Raw genomic sequence first — 16,972 nt, forward strand, 5'->3', positions numbered from 1 at the left:
AGCCTTGCTTGGTCCAGAAGAAGACCTGATATGGTTATTTCGCCTTGAGCATTTTGCATGGTAAAGGGCAAAAGAAGTGTTTTTATTATTATTATATTCTTATTATCCTATGGATTATAAACAGAACTGAATTATTTTTCTTCATGTTCAATTGAAGATGTTCTTTGGCTTGCTTCTTATTCATGACTAACGATGCTAAGAGAAAGGTAGGTTCTAGTTTGTTGACTTAGCAGGAGAAGAGGTCAGTGCCATATGAACCACTGGGTGGCTGTACGTATAGATCTGAGGTGCGACCGAACCGTGGGCATTGTGTGCACTTTTGGTAATCTCCGCTCAAGAAAAGATACAGAGAAGGCCGACAGCCACAAAGGGGATGGAATGGCTCCTATCCCCTCTCCCTCCCTGCCTTATAAACTTTAATATGTTGCGTTCGGCCAACCATGGTCCCGTCCCATGACTGGCCACCCTTACCTCACTTCCCGGGGCGCGGCAGGACCCCCGATGCCGTCAAGAAAGAAACACAGCCGGCTGCCGCAAAGGTCCGATGCCCCCATGCCAGGGCTGTCGCTCTGCTGAGCGTCCCTAGGCGCACGCATGACTGGTACTCTCTTAAAGGGCCCACGGTGGGAAATTCCCTGGCGGCACCCTGTGATGATGTTCCAGGCCCATTCCTATTTAAGGCCTGCTTCCCTGATGCCTCGGCAATAGGTCCTGTGCTGATTCCTGACCTGCCTGTTCTGCTGTTGCCTGTTCCTGCATCTTGTGGTGACCCCTCCTTCTCCCTGCTCCAGTTGTTCTCCCAGCCTTCCTCCCTCTGGCTTGACGACTCCGGCGCTGAACCTTGGCTCGCTTCCCGATTTCGCCTTCGTGTGGATTCTTGGCTGACCTCAGACCTCCCCTTGACCTTGACTGATTGCCACCTGCCCCGACCTCAGCTTGTCCTCGCCTCTGCTGACTGCCACCTGCCTCGACCTCGGCCGGTCCTTGCCTCTGCTGTCTGCCGCCTACAGAACAGATTGTCTTCTCCTGTCTGGCCTTCCTCCTCTACGTCAGATTCTTCACCACCCAGAGGCCTGGGCCTAAGTCCAGCCGGGCCCCAGAACCCAAGGCTCAACCTGCAGGGAACGTGGGCTGGTAGGGATGAAACTCCAGTTGGGCCTCTGCAGCAACCAGGTCCGCCTGCTGACAGTGAGGACCTGCGGGGCTCCTCCCCGTGTGCGGCGCTAACCTCACCTCGGCCCGAGGGTCCACAATTGCAGCATAATCATTACTTAATTCCATCAGGGTGCATCAAATTCTGTCTTGGAAAAGTTTGGCAAGATAAAACTCATAAACTATTCTGCTGTGGATGTACTGAGGATTAAAGGGTTAAGGGCTGAAAGAAGATCCTATAAGTCTGGTAGAAGAAGCAGGTGCTGTTTGACATTTTAAAAGTGTTAAATGGTCTCCTCCCATACCTCACTTTGAGATTATCTGACTTTTAAATTGAGATGCTATTAGAATAAAATGTAAATTGAAATGTACAATCGGCACTTCAGTCCATTAAAATTCCTTGGTACAGTTTTTTACATAGGCAGTCCCCTTGTGGCATTGTCTTGTGAAAGTTGGGTGTAGTCTATCTAAGCAGTGCGGCAGGATACTCTTAAGAGACCACATCACCCCCATACTAAAGGACCTACATTGGTTGCCCATCTCCTTCCGCTCACAATACAAAACCCTCACCATCCTTCACAACTCCCTACATAAACACAACCACACCTGGCTCGATGAAATGCCTCATTACCGCTCCTCCAACCGCCCCACAAGAACAACCCATACAGGCACTCTCCACATCCCATCCCTCAAAGCAGCACACTCAACACACACCAGAGGGAGAGCCTTCTCTGTCGCTGGCCCCACCCTCTGGAACTCCCTCCCCACCCTCCTACGCCAAGAGACACCCTTTCACAACTTTAAGAAAGGAGTCAAGACATGGCTTTTCCGACAGGCCTACCCCGACACAAACCAAACTTAATATCTCCCCTTTAGCCCCCCTGCTCGACCTTATACCCCCTGCTCCCCCCCCCCTCTCAGGTCCTCCCGCTCGGCCTTCCACCCTCTCTCTCCCCCCCTTTGCCCGTCTATTCCCTCCCCCCCTCCCCCTAGTTACCCCCCTCGATCCTTGACACCCGGCCACCACCCTTTTCCCCCTGTATTCCCCTTTCCCTCTACACCCCCTTTATACCCTCTGAAGTAACTTTATCCCAGTGAATACCGCCTGTTTCAACTCATCCATAATTCTACTTAGTTAAGTGATACCTGTACATTAGTCATCTGTACATAGTATCCCTCTTTTCTGCTTTTCTCTCCCCTTACTTCTTTTAGCTATGCCTTTCTCCCCTTCCCCTCCTTATCCCCCTTTCCCACCCCCCTCCTACCTCTTACCCTCCCTCCCTCCCCTCGCCCTGCCCCCCAGCCTACCCTCCCCCCCTCTCCCTCCCCTACCTCAAATTTCTACTCCTTGGTTTCATTATTATTGTTTATTTTGTTGTATTTTGTTTTTGGTTTGTTTGTTGTTTTTCGTTAGTAACATCATATTGTTTCAATGTCATATTGTTATATTGTTATACTGTATCTCCCAACTGGGTTCATTGTAAACCGGCATGATGTGCTTCACGAATGTCGGTAAATAAAAGTTAATAAATAAAATAAATAAATAAATAAAAGAGACCTAAGCCCTAATCTTATCACTGTAAAGGTGATTTCTCACCCCCTGAGGATGCAGGAATCTGATTTTGCAACAACATTTTCAGACTGCAACGACTTACGTCTTTCTCTGCACTTGGCAAATAAATTTGTTGGGGTTTTTTGCCCCATCACAGCCAACGAGCGACATCCTCAGCCCAAAGCTCATGTGGATATCATGCGGCCAGCACGGCAACCCCGACCTTGAATGCTTCCCATCATCCCTCGGTTAAGGTTATGAGACGGTCTCATGCTCAGGGGGGACGGGACGAGGAAGTCCTAGTTTCCACCCTGGGAATTATTAAGGAAAATCAGGACTACAACTCCTAAGCCATCCGTTTTGCTCTTTTTACTCGTTTCCTCTTGGTCTCCTCTCATGCATGAACTGGCCTGTGGGTTTTCTTCCCTTCCCTTCATCCCGCTTGCTCCTTGGCAGCTGATGGCATCCCCCGATTTAGGAAAGCCTTTGCTTCATGAACAACAGTCTCTTTATGCCATCTCTTCTCTCTCTCTCTCTTAGCACCTGGCTGTGCCCTTCTCCTCTTTCACTTTGCAGGAAAGTGATTTTTCTTCCTCCCCAATGGAAGACTCCATTCTCTCTTCCTCTCTCTATTGTCTTCTGCCACTATGGGCTCGTTGGCCACCTTCCCTCTCCTTGACGATGCATTTTTGGGGTCTTGTTACAGGTCTGGGCTTCTTTGTGCGATACTAATGCTCGAGCAGCTGTCCAAATGTGCACCCTTATCTGGGACACTGGCGCATTTATTTCTTGAACGCCTGAGAGGGAGTCTACGTTCCTAACTGGAGAATACGGTCTTTGGAACCTTGACGGTTGGCCACTAGGGGGCTCACGTCTGACTCAAAGGGATTGCCTGAGTCTCTTCCCCATCCAGAGGGACTGAGTGTAAAAGATGGACCAGGAAGGAGTGGCAGAATTAAACCAAGAGGAAGAAACCTAGAGCGAAGGCTGCAAGGTAAAGCCTAGAAGGGGGGAGATAATTTAAACTGCGCTGCGATTTTGCTGGAGTTAGCCGGCTTAGCATGACTCTTGGCAGTGAGGGAACTGGCAAACCGTGCATAGCTGATGTTCAGGTAGCGCCAAGTTTTCTGCTTATGACTTTGTTGTTTACTGTGTATATCTTTTCCTCTTTGGGACTTTCTCTGCTGTTTTTCTGTTTTCATTGAATAAGCGAACATAGAGTTTGAAATATTTGTGATTGTCCTGAATATCTAGTGACCTCACAAATGCTAAGCCACAAGTCAGCCACTACGGTTTTCAAATAAAATAGTGCGCAAATTGTAAGTGTGCAGATGGTGAGTATATGTTTTTTTCAGTGTTAAAAACAAAGACTCTGGGGAGATTAATTAACATTCTGTTCCAAATTCATCAATGAAGATGTCCCACTATTTTAAACTGGAATAAAGCTGGAGCAAAATTAGATCAATTTTTGGAACAAACTTAAAAGATGAATTTTAAAAGCCCAGCGCACACCAAAATCAGGAGATGCACACACAAATCGGGTTTGCGCGCACTCACTGGATTTTTAAAAGTCACCCAGATACACGAGTATTTCCCGCTGTGCACACATCTCATGTGGCATCAAAAAGGGGCATTGTCTGGGTGTGGTCTGGATACAGCAGGGCCGAGAAATGTGCACATAAACACTTCCACGCCCCGCACACGCCCGGATACACTTCCACTTCCACATAATTGTACCTCTGCTATGGAGGAGGTGTAACTTCGAAGATAAAAGAAATTAGCCATTTCTGGCCAGGTTTAAAAGGTTTGGGGGTAACTGAGGGGTGTGCAGGCTATTGAAGCAGGGGGATTTGGAAGACCAAGCTCTTAACTGAGCAAACTGGTGGACGAACTGCCAATGGCTTAGACGCGTGCCTGAGATAAAATACCCTTATGCAGTAGAATCGGGATTTGGGCACCTAGGTGCACACTCAATTAAAATTGGGCACATGTGCATGCAGCCAGACTATTTTATAATGTGCACACAAGTTATAAATTTGCCGTGAATCCGGGTGTGCATCAGCTCACATGTGCCAAAGTGTGCCTGAACACTGGTTTGAGACTTACTGTCCCATAGTGTATATGTGTGTGCACTTCTGACTCCTTTTACACACATTAAAAAAAACTGTTAGAATGAGAACCAAGAAGGCTGCAAATCTCTTCAATCTGTCTGCAAATAACCTGAGTGCAGTGCATTGTGCTGCATGAGACAGACAGACAGACACAAAAAAAAGCAAACTTCACTGGCAGTGATTCAACCTCAGTCAGTGCAAAGACAGAAAGCAATGCTTCTGTCGCACTGTAACTGCAGTAGTGAAGATAAGAAAAAGCCCCTTTTCAATGCCAATGCCTTATTTTTAAAAGCTTTTCTTTCAGTCTAAGAGAGCTTCTGAATATACAAACTGTCTCTGAAAAATCCAAAAGAGAAAATGGAGGTTCTTTGCACATGCTCAGACCTTTCAGTGGGAGGACATCCACATCACTTGATCCAAATGGCAGCTATAGACTAGTTTAAAAAATGCTTCACCTTGATTGGTCCTCCATCCTGTCCATTTCCCTAGGTCTCCTGCCTTGGCTGCAGCCCAGCTGCTATCTCACAAAGCCATGGTTGGTTGCCATAGTTATCAGTTAGTCCTTGCCACTTTTTCAGTACAGCAATTTTGAATGGGTCATAGACTTGAATGGGAAACATAAACGAATGAAGGAAAATTTTTGTTTAACTTTGTGGACACCCTCCATTCATTTTGGAGGTCCTTGATTGAAATGAAAATGGTCTCATTCATTGCATTTTACCCATTCATTTCAAATGAATGCACATCCCTACTTTTTATCCTATTTTTTCCAATGGACAAGTAGGCTTATAAGGTAACGATGTCTGTACGTCTATATAAGTTTTTATTTGTTGGTGTCCTAGCCATGGCATCAAGTGTGAAGGTGATGCTACAGTACCATACTGTACATCAAACCATATAAATAAAACAAAAATGGTGCCAAATTTACAAAAACGTATTTATTAAATCAATCCAAAATGCCAATTAGTTATACAAAAACCTCATAATGACATCATAATAAAATACCTATCCATACCTACCAATCTAAAGACCCTCTCAATTATCACACATACATACCCTGGGATTTTATTATGATGTCATTATGAGAGTTTTGTACAAATAATTGGCATTTTGGATTGATGTAATAAATATGTTTTTTGTAAATTTGGCATCATTTTTGTTTTATTTATATGGTTTGGGGGTCCTAACCACACCGAACACTCAGGACATGTCAGCAGGCATTAGGTCGACCTAAGTGCCTACAATGCAGCAGTTGTACGGATGGCACCAGAGGCTTTACTGTACATGAGCGCACCGGGCTCTGACTCTAAAGACCACTTCCCCCAAACTGAGGCAGCAGGAAACAGCCCTCTGCTTTCTTCTCAAGCTCCTCCTCCCCCAAACTATCCTGGGGATCCCACAGCCAGTCGGCTTTGCAGGATATCCACGATGAATAGGCATGAGCTCAATTGGCATAGCAGGGAGACCCGGAAGTCCTGCAGTACAGGGAACAGGTAGAGAGGGGGTAAGGCAGGGGTGGGCAGTTCCAGTCCTCGAGGGCTGCAAACCAGTCGGCTTTTCAGGATATCCACGATGAATGAGCCAGAAAGAGATTTGCATACAAGTGAGGCAGAGTGCATGCAAATCTCTCTCTCGTGCATATTCATGAGGCATATCCTGAAAACCCCGACTGGTTTGCCACCCTTGAGGACCGGAACTGCCCACCCCTTAGGTAAAGCTAGAGTGGATGGACCTGAACAAGGAGAGCCACTCTCCTCCCTATTCTAGCCCCTCCCCCTCCTGTTTCCCCTCCCCCCTCCCTTCCCATCATGCAGGGAACAGGAGAAGAGAAGGTGATGGGAGCAGAGGTTTCATTGCTTTACTGGCAATGACAATGTCTTCACTTGTATAAAGTGGTTATTTATTTATTTATTTATTTAACAGTTTTATATACCGACCTTCATAGTAAATAACCATATCAGATCGGTTTACAATAAACAAGAATATAACTGGGGTCACAATAATAATAATGTTATAATAATAATAATAATAATGTTATAATAATAATATAATATAATGTTATAATAATAATAATAATAATAATGTTATAATAATAATAATAATATAATAATAATAATAATAATGTTATAATAATAGAAAGGAAAAATACTGATGATAATAACAGTAAGATAAGATTACGGTGCGCAGAAAGATCGATTTCCAGGTTCTGGGGCAGGTTCACATTATCCCCGGCAAGATTTTGTTTCTGGCCTGGTGGCCTGCAAGAACTGCTATTTCTCCTGCTCCCCCCCAGAATCCGGCGCAGGTTTTCCTGCTCCTTCTTTCGCTGGAAGTCTCTGATTTTTCTCCGCCAGCTCTGGGAAACGTGCGTCCCTGATCTCGTCGTGTTTCGCACAGCGCCAGAGGAAATGCATTCCTGTTTTTACTTCTCCGGTGGCTGCGCTGCGTCCAGAGTCCGGCTTCTCGGGGTTTCCAGGTCAGGTTCTTCTGCGGCTTCCTATTTCTAGTTTGTGATCACTTGTTCTGTATCTGCTGAGGATATCGCCTGTGAGATCCCAGTGACGTGTTCTGCTGGCGTGCAGCTTCTGTTTGTTGTTCTGCTTTCCCACTGGAAAATATGTTGCTAGTAATACATTTAGATTTTCAGCCCGCCTTTCCAAATAATGCTCAAGGTGGCTTACAGCAATTTTAGAATCCAGGCACAATAAGTCCCTTCCCCAAAGAGCTTACAATCTTAAGTGGATACCTAAGGCATCAGGAGATAAAGTAACTTGCCCTGCATCACAAGGGCGGTCAGGGGAGGGGGGGAATGGGATTTGAATACTGGGTTTTGGGGTGTATAACCCATTGCTTTAACTACTAGGTCACTCCTTTAATGGGGAGAGGGGAAGCTCCGTGGTGATAAAACAGGATGCCTTTCAAAAGAAAGATAATAAAGTGCTGGACAGGAAAAATAAAATAAAAAAAGGATAGGATTATCAGAACTGGAAATCAAGAGCTTGGAAGTCCAGCGTATTAAAAGGAAAGATCATTCTTTATTCACCTCCAACAGTTAAAACGTCAGTAGCACGTCCTAAGTCAACACGTTGGATTATCAATCTTCCTCCAGAAGGTCACATATCGTGCAGAGGGTAACAGTAGGCGGCATCTACTTGTGCAACCCTTGACGGCTAGTGAAGAAAAGATAAAGGGTGCAAACACTGAGAAGAAAGATAGGAGTGAAAGTCTGCAAAGATGGAGAAACAGTGCAGCCATTTTTCAACCGGGAGCCGCAGGGCAGGAGCGACTGGGCGCATCTTCTACCTCTTATTGCTCCAGAGACCCCCCAAAGAAGGGGTAGAGGGGCTGGGGGTTGTAGGAAGTCTTTGGTGGGGAGTGGGAATTACTTTGTTTTAAATCATTTTGCTAATAGTGATCTCTATTTGCCAAGCTATTTGCCAAAACTTTTTCGATATTTTGGAATGGCTCAGTTTTAGGTTCAGTTGTAATGAACAGAACCAAAAATCGAGTCATTGATCACACACTTTGTGCATTTGTTTGTAATGAATGCACATCCCTAGGAGAGGCATTTTTTTCCACTCAGTGCAAATTCGGCTGCGTTATTTGTTGCAGAGGATGTGGTGAAGGCATCGAGCATAGCTGGGTTTAAATTCCATTGCCGTTCTTGTCTTCACCACCCCTTCCGTGACGCCCATTCCACGCATCCAACACCCTTTCCATGAAGAAACATTTTCTGGCGTTGTGCCCGAGTCTATCTACTTGGGAGTTTCAGGTCTTGGCCCCTGGCTCTACAGCTGGGCTTGATGGATCTTTGGTCTTTTACCCTGCACGGCACAGGTTAGGTTTGTGTTCTTAGCATTTGAGAGAGGAACCCAGCCAGGCTGACCCTTCTCCCAGCTTTCCCTTCATTGGAATCACTTGCTGTTGCCATGAGGCAGGATGCTCAGATACCTGGGGTTTCCTTTACGTTTAGGAGAATCAGGCCGATACAGTACAGTGCCAAGCCGCACATTTTACTTTCAGAAATTAGCGCCTACCCAAAGGTAGGTGCTAATTTCTCCGGGCACCAGGAAAGTGCACAGAAAAGCAGTAAAAACTTCTTTTCTGTGCACCCTCCGACTTAATATCATGGGGATATTAAGTCGGAGGTCCCGAAAGTTACAGAAACTTTAAAAAAAAAAAATTGAAGTCGGCCCGCGGCTCGAAAACCGGACGCTCAATTTTGCTGGCATCTGGTTTCTGAACCTGTGGCTGTCAGCGGGCTCGAGAACCGACGCCGGCAAAATTGAGTGTCGGCTGTCAAACCCGCTGACAGCCGCCGCTCCGGGTCAAAAGGAGGCGCTAGGGACGCGCTAGTATCTCTAGCACCTCTTTTTACCGCCGAGCCTAATTTGAATACTGAATGGCGTGCACAGGAGAGTGGCCTGTGCGCACGCCGGGAGAGCGGGCGTTCGCACAGATACAGACACACTGTATCGGCCTGAATGAAAGCTGTCCATGCATGCAGTTCTTATCGTAGAAAATATATTATGGTTGCATCCATTCCAAAATGATTACATATACTAGATTATTTTCCTAAGATATCAGGTTGTAAAATGAAATGGTCGAAATCTGTACGATTATCCCTTAATTGCTACTGTACAAGAGGATACAGGTCAATGAACAAAAAATATATCTATAAGGGAGGCAATTTCTAAGTGGAAAAACAGAGCTGAACCCACAGAAATGGTCTTTGATGGGGAGTGTAAACTTATCCACATTATGTTAGTGTAGCCAGACTGAGCAGAGATTTCCAATTTAGCACATATTTTTGGATTTTCAAAAGCATGTGCATCCAGTTTTCAGAATAATTCCTCTCCATGCGTTAGCAGGTGCAAGCGTGTACAGGCACAGGTGGTGGGATCATTTTTCCAAGTTGACCTATGAGCGTACTACGTCCGCTTTGAAAAGCACCGTAACAACGTGGTTTTGCCGTCCAATTTGGGGGCGCGGTGTTTGAGAGTGACTCCCCTTGTTGGACGAACAGCACGTTTCTTGACTAGCTTTCAGGGGCTATATATATATATATATATATGTATATATATATATGTATATATATACATATATATATATATATACATGTATATATATACATATATATATATATATACATGTATATATATATACATATATATATATATACATGTATATATATATATATACATATATATATATATACATATATATATGTATATATGTGTATATATATAGATATATATATATATATATATATATAGAAACATAGAAACATAGAAATGACGGCAGAAGAAGACCAAATGGCCCATCCAGTCTGCCCAGCAAGCTTCCCTCATTTCTTCTCCCATACTTATCTGTTTCTCTTAGCTCTTGGTTCTAATTCCCTTCCACCCCCGCCATTAATGTAGAGAGCGGTGGAGGAGCTGCATCCAAGTGAAATATCTAGCTTGATTAGTTAGAGGTAGTAGGAGTAGTAACCGCCGCAATAAGCAAGCTACACCCATGCTTATTTGTTTTTACCCAGATTATGTTATACAGCCCTTATTGGTTGTTTATCTTCTCCCCTGCTGTTGAAGCAGAGAGCTATGCTGGATATGCATCGAAAGTGAAGTATCAGGCACATTTGGTTTTTGGGGTAGTAACCGCCGTGACAAGCCAGCTACTCCCCGCTTTGTGAGTGTGAATCCTTTTTTCTTCTCCCCTGCCGTTGAAGTTATGCTGGATATGCGTGAAGTATCAGTTTTTCTTTTCCCCTGCCGTTGAAGCAGAGAGCTATGCTGGAAATTCGTGATGTATCAGTCTTTCTCCGATGCCGTTGAAGTAGAGAGCCATGCTGGATATGCGTCGAGAGTGAAGTATCAGGTACATTTGGTTTGGGGTAGTAACCACCGTAACAAGCCAGCTACTCCCCGCTTTGTGAGTGCGAACCCTTTTTTCTTCTCCCCTGCCGTTTAAGCAGAGAGCTCTGCTGGATGTGTGAAGTAACAGTTTTTCTTTTCCCCTGCTGTTGAAGCAGAGAACTATGCTGGATATGCATTGAAAGTGAAGTATAAGAATGGAGTGATCAAGCTAGTTGAAAGGCATCAGGAATAGAGGAAGGTGGAGGTAGTAATCTGGATATTTGGTTTGGGGTAGTAACCGCCGTAACAAGCCAGCTACTCCCGTCATTGTGAGTGCAAATCCTTTTTTCCACATTTCCTCATGCTGTTGAATCTTAGAGTGATGTTGGAGTCACAGTAACCATGTGTATGTTTATTGACTAAGGGTATTGTCTCCAGGCAGTAGCCATCATTCTGGCGAGTCACCCACTCTTCATTGGCGGCCTCTTGACTTTATGGATCCACAGTGTTTATCCCACGCCCCTTTGAAGTCCTTCACAGTTCTGGTCTTCACCACTTCCTCCGGAAGGGCATTCCAGGCATCCACCACCCTCTCCGTGAAGAAATACTACCTGACATTGGTTCTGAATCTTCCTCCCTGGAGCTTCAAATCGTGACCCCTGGTTCTGCTGATTTTTTTCTTATGGTAAAGGTTTGTCGTTGCCTTTGGATCATTAAAACCTTTCAAGTATCTGAAAGTCTGTATCATATCACCTCTGCTCCTCCTTTCCTCCAGGGTGTACATATTTAGATTCTTCAATCTCTCCTCGTACGTCATGCGATGAAGATCCTCCACCTTCCTGGTCGCCCTTCTCTGTACCGCTTCCATCTTGTCTTTGTCTTTTTGTAGATACGGTCTCCAGAACTGAACACAGTACTCCAGGTGAGGCCTCACCAAGGACCTGTACAAGGGAATAATCACTTCCCTTTTCTTACTCGATATTCCTCTCTCTATGCAGCCCAGCATTCTTCTGGCTTTTGCTATCGCCTTGTCGCATTGTTTCGCAGACTTCATATCATTAGACACTATCACCCCAAGGTCCCTCTCCTGCTCCGTGCACGTCAGCCTTTCCCCCCCCATCGAATACAGTTCATTCGGATTTCCGCTCCCCATATGCATGACTTTGCACTTCTTGGCATTGAATCTCAGCTGCCATATCTTCGACCACTCTTCCAGTTTCCTTAGATCCCGTCTCATTCTCTCCACTCCTTCCGGCGTGTCCACTCTGTTGCAGATCTTAGTGTCATCCGCAAAAAGACAAACCTTACCTTCTATCCCGTCCGCAATGTCGCTCACAAAGATATTGAACAGGACCGGTCCCAACACCGATCCTTGCGGTACACCGCTTAAAACCGCTCTCTCTTCAGAGAAGGTTCCGTTTACCATCACACATTGTCTTCTGTCCGTCAACCAATTTGCAATCCAGGTCACCACCTTGTCACTCACTCCCAAGCTTCTCGTTTTATTCACCAGTCTCCTGTGCGGAACCGTATCAAAAGCTTTGCTGAAATCCAAGTATATGACATCGAGCGCTCTTCCTTGGTCCAATTCCTTGGTTACCCAGTCAAAAAAGTCAATCAGATTTGTCTGACAGGATCTTCCCCTGGTGAATCCATGTTGCCTCTGGTCCATCAATTCTCCGGACTGTAGATAGTTCACTATTCTCTCTTTCAGCAGAGACTCCATTACTTTTCCCACCACCGAAGTGAGGCTAACCGGCCTGTAGTTGCCAGCCTCCTCCCTGTTCCCACTCTTGTGAAGCGGGACCACCACCGCTCTTCTCCAGTCTCTCGGCACCACTCCCGTTTCTAGGGATCTATTGAACAGGTCACACAGCGGACATATATATATATATATATATATATATATATATATATATATATATGTGTGTATATACACATATATACATATATATATGTGCTAGGGATACTAGCGCGTCCCTAGCGCCTCCTTTTGACCCGGAGCGGCGGCTGTCAGCGGGTTTGACAGCCGACACTCATAGTCCGTAGTCCGTACCCCCCCCCCAGAGGTTCGCCCTCCCCTCATTCCTAGGAGATACTAAATGTAAATTGTAAATTGTAAATTTATTTTCCTCTTGTTATGACTTACTTGTTTCTTTCCTTCTTACTGCCTTCGCCCAGTTACTCTCCCTGTTGAAATGTACTTTCCAAGCTTCCAGTTACTATGTGAACCGGTATGATGTCCCCACAATTACCGGTATATAAATGTTTCTAAATAAATAAATAAAATAAATATATACATATATATATGTATATATATGTATATATATACATATATATATGTATATATATATATACATATGTGTATATATATATATATACACATATATATATGTATATATATACATATATATATGTATATATATATATGTATATATATATATATACATATATATATATATATACATATATATATGTATATATGTATATATATACATATATACATATATATACATATATGTATATATGTGTATATATATATATATATGTATATACATATATATATATATATATGTATATATGTGTATGTATATAAATATATATATATATACATACACATATATACATATATATACACCACAAAAAACAGAGATGAGTGTTCCTTCCCTGTATTATTCAGATCCCCCCCTCTTCTGAGCTAGAGCTTCAGACAATGCTAAAGGAATAAGAGAGATCTCGGCAAGGTGAAAGGTTAATGTAAATAATGCAGGTGAGGATGTGGGGCCTGCACAGAAGAAGAAGATGCACATTTCTGGGTTCGCCCTTCCAGTGGGGGGGTTGCCAGTCTTCTGCTGCTGCTGGGTCAGGCGCCAGACTTCCGGGCAGCCAGGCAAATCGAGGGGGCGCGCCAGCAGGCCCTGTTCTCACACCCCCTGTACGGCAGGGCTTCGGGAGCAGCGCCTGCCGGGGCTATCGGTCCTGGCCTCGCCGCGCGCAGTGACTCTCCCCCCCTTTTTCGATTCCTATTTCCGCAAAGGGCGGCGCGGCTGCCATGTTTGGCCCCGCTCGGCTGCGGAGGGCTGAAGGCCAGCGGTTGAGCTGGGGGGGGGGGGGGGGGGGGTGAGGCCTTGCCACTCGGTGCATCTGTGATGAGCTTCCCAGAGCTCTGCTGCCTTCATCGGGTGGGAGCAAAGGGCAGCCAGGGCTGGCATCCTGTGCCTGTGACAGGAAACTGCCAGCCCCCTCCCCCCCGTGCCACCTTAACGTCCCAGCAGCGCGGGATTTATCAATGTTAATGCTGCACATTAAAAACAATTGGAAATCTCCTGCACGGCAGCAAAACCCAGCCCGGAGAAGCAAATGAAAGCTACGGAAAGGCAGAGCAGTGGGAAAGGGCTTGCAAAAAAAAAAAAAAAAAAAAGGTTCCCCTGTGCTTCCCAGCCCTGGCACGGAGAGAACGCCCCCTCCTGACATTTGCAGGACTTATTAGCCGGGTTGCAGGCTGACTTCAATCAGCCCTTCTAATCCTCCCAGGAAAGAGCAGTTTTTAATTCACTGATCGGCCGATAAGCTGGAAGCCAAAAGAGAAAAAGGAAATGATTTACACGCAGATGAATCGCGCTTACAAGATGGGACTTCAAGCACTCGGGAGCCGATCGGGGCTCGCTATCTCGCACCGCATTCGCCGCACTTCATTTTCTCCCCCCGCCATTACCCCGCGCGATTGCCATCTTTCGGCGCTATTGGGTCCCCGGCTTTCCGCCGCTTTTAATCTGCCTCTAATCCCATAGATTTTAAATATTCCCGGCACCGAGAGACTGGAGGCAATTAACTGCCCTTCTGATGCTCTCCTTATCGGTTGCCTCCTTGTATCTCTCCGAAGCAGCCTGGAGACACTTCCAGGATGACAAATGCTACCGCCTTGTGCCGTGAAGCAGCCGCGGCGCCTGCAGCTTGCGCGTTCTCTCTCTCTCTCTCTCGCAGCGCGCACCGCTGTCCTCGGTCAAACTAGCGCGCCCCCCACGCTCGGGATTCCGCGAGCGTTAGAGGCCTTGCTTTCCGCCCCGGGCGTGGTGGGACGGTGCCGCCCCCCCGAAGCAGTCCTGGCTAACTTCAAGCCCCGTTACAGGAGAGCTGTCCCTGCTCTGCTCAATGCGTTGAGCCAAAGAATCAAGAGCTCTCATTCGAGGCCATGCAAACGAGGAGTTTCTGATTAAAATCGTCCCTTTATCCCTGGCACGTGCATGTTGTACCTAAATGTACTTAGGGCTGGAATGATATCTTCTTATCTGAGAGAGAGACAGAGAGAGAGGGTGCGTGTGTATGTTGGAGGGGGAGGGTTTAGTTGAGTTGCGACCAATCTAACTCTCATTGTCCCACTAGGATCCCTCTTCCTCGCATTCATTCAGGGGGAAATGAATACAAACAGAGCTATGGTTTTTTTTTTCCGGATGGGTGCCATGCGCTATGTAGATACGCCTGCCCGAATTCACCAGTACTATACAGCAAAGAAAGCAGATAAACGTATGACTCGAACAAATGGGTAAAAAAAAAATCTGCTTCTGCTAACATTTCAACATCAAACTCAAAAGGTTTTAACTGACCATGGCTGTGTCCTCATGCACTTTTTTTTTTTTTTTTTTTTTGCAAAAAAATATGTCTGGATAGTTGCCCATCTTGCAGATTTCAAAATCCATTTTTCGTTAGAAAATATTGTTGAGCTGCACGTGGCAACCCCCCTGTCCCCCAAAACAAAATACCAAAACTTTGTGCCACTAAGTAAACTCGCAGCGCTCCTCGCTGCTCAGCGCTCTCTGGCCCTTGGGAAATACCGGAGCTCCTTCTAGAGCTCCCGGAGGCCTGGTTCTCCCACGAGGCGAGGCAGGCATTCACTGGCGCGCCGGGAGTCCGGCAGCGGCCGGGGCGCTGCGCACGGTGCCGGGCCGGAGTCACAGGAGGGGACACCGTGCTGAAGCTGCTGCTGGTAGGGGGAGGGGGAGGGGGGGGGGGAAAGAGGGTGACGGCCAAAGTTTCACCAAGGGTGCCCAGCCCTGCCCTTGGCAACCGCATGATGGGAAAGTGAAGCGTGGGGGGGGGGGGGGGCACTGCAGGCCACCCGAGTCCTCTCCTAGGGTGCGAATGCCTGGTGCAGGGCATCGTCACCCGGTGACTCCGACGTTCCTTCGGCAAAAGGAAACCCATTTTTAGCAAACACAGGGTGCTCCCCTATTAATGGCCGATTCTAACATGGCTGGCAGCGCAGGGGGTGCAGCCTCATTTTACAGACCTGCTCTAATGCCCCTTAATTTGAAAAGCCGGTCTCTGGAGCCTGTTCTGCTTACAGTCAGTAGGGCCCGTTTACCCCGAAGAGGTGCCTTCTCCTCTGCCCTCGCTCCTCTTTACTAGAGGGCCAGCTTCCTAATGGGGATACTTCCAGTTTTGATGCAGGCGCAGGAGATAGCTTTCTGTTTACAGCAGGAAAAAACCAAAAAGTGCCATGTGATTAAAGGGCTTTGTTCTTAAGGGCTGTTAATTAAGTTTCTCAGGAACACGTATTAATAATAATAATTAAAAACTGGTGCTGTTTACTTCAACGGGGCGATGCTGCCTTTTGCTGGCCTAATCTGAACTGTTTTAGCATCTTGATTTAAAATGATAAAAGTTCCATATACTGTAGCTTTCATGTTCCTTTACCTCCTTCCTCTGAGTAAACTCAAATGATGCCTAGAGAGGAAGGAATCAGTCCAGCAGAAGGCTGGGGGATTCTGTTTCTCTTGTAGGAAAAATATTACTTCAGCCGCACTGGAGTGGCTCTGCCGCGCTCCCGGGGCCCAGACCGGCCTCACGTTCAGCACAGGTGCCCCTGTAAATGCTGGACACGGAGGCCGCTTTTGCCAGCAGAAGACGTCAGTTGTGTGAACCCGTGACTCCGGGACGCGTGTCGGCCTGTCCGCACGGCCCACCTGAACGTAAATGTGCTGGGGGGCCCCGGGAGGGAGCAAAGCCGCCACCGGCCGCTCTCCGTGGCTTCCCCCCTGCCTGCCCTGACTTTGCCACTCTGCCGTCTCCTTGGGCGGCTCTTTTGAAGGCAGGTGCCGCAGCTATAGCCCAGGAATTATGGTAATGCGCTGCTTCTGAGCCCTCCACGGGATTTGCAACAGAGAAATCACATCAGCCTTCAGCCCATGCTGATTAGCAATTCCATTCCATCCAGAGATTTATATAAAAAAAAAAAAAAAACTATCTTACATTTTGCTTTTTTTAATAAGAATGATCACTATCTCAAATTGAGTCCCAGCAAA

This window comes from Rhinatrema bivittatum, chromosome 9 (assembly GCF_901001135.1).
Source record: "Rhinatrema bivittatum chromosome 9, aRhiBiv1.1, whole genome shotgun sequence".
In the NCBI taxonomy this organism is placed as follows: domain Eukaryota; kingdom Metazoa; phylum Chordata; class Amphibia; order Gymnophiona; family Rhinatrematidae; genus Rhinatrema; species Rhinatrema bivittatum.